Source organism: Arachis duranensis, chromosome 2 (genome assembly GCF_000817695.3).
Source record: "Arachis duranensis cultivar V14167 chromosome 2, aradu.V14167.gnm2.J7QH, whole genome shotgun sequence".
NCBI lineage: Eukaryota > Viridiplantae > Streptophyta > Magnoliopsida > Fabales > Fabaceae > Arachis > Arachis duranensis.
The window spans coordinates 62,256,624-62,257,680 of record NC_029773.3 but is presented as its reverse complement, the minus strand read 5'-3'; positions in this window follow the sequence as shown (position 1 = coordinate 62,257,680).

Here is a 1,057-nt window from a genome sequence, read left to right as displayed (position 1 = left end):
TCCGGTCTTGGGTGCCATTGATGGTGAATGAAAAATAAAAAGCTTAGGCTTTTTACCACACCAAACTTAAAATTTGCTCGTCCTCGAGCAAAAAAGAAAAGAAGAGTAGAAGAAGAAGAAGAGAATTTTGGGAGAGAGGGAGAGAGATGGGTTCGGCTATATGAGAGAAGAAGGGTTTTGTGTTGTGGGAAAATGAAGAAGAAAGGAGAGGTATTTATAGGGAGAGGGGAGGGTTAGGTTTCGGCCATTGTGGGTGGGAATGGGTGGGAAATTGAATTTGAATGTAATGGAGGTAGGTGGGGTTTATGGGGAAGAGTGGATTGATGTGAATGGTGAATGGGGTAATTGGGAAGAGGAATTGAGGTGATTGGTGGAGGTTTTTGGGAAGTGTGACATTGAAAATGAGATTTGGATTAGGAGAGTGTGATTAGGATTAAAGAAAAGGTAGGTGGGGATCCTGTGGGGTCCACAGATCCTGAGGTGGGGATCCTGTGGGGTCCACAGATCCTGAGGTGAAAAGAAATACCATTCCTTCTCCCTATAGGCATGTAAATTGCCTCCATGCATCATTCTGGCGTTCAAACGCCCATTGGTGCATGTTCTGGGCGTTAAACACCCATGTAATGCTTGTTTCTGGCGTTGAACGCCAGTTTAAAGCTTGTTTCTGGCGTTCAGCGCCAGATTGTCCTCTGTGTGCGCATCCTGGCGTTAAACGCCAGGATGTAGCTTGTTTTGGGCGTTCAGCGCCAGAAAGATGCTCTGTTCTGGCATTGAACGCCAGCCAGATGCATCTTACTGGCGTTGAACGCCAGTCTGCGCTGCCTCCAGGGTGAAAATTTTTTTCTTCTGTTTTTGACTCTGTTTTTAATTTTTTTGATTTTTTCGTGACTCCCCATGATCATGTACCTAATTCAACACAAAAATAACACCAAAATAAAATAAAATAAAATTAGATAAATAAAATTGGGTTGCCTCCCAACAAGCGCTTCTTTAATGTCAGTAGCTTGACAGTGGCTCTCATGGAGCCACAAGGTGATCAGGTCAATGTTGTATAGTT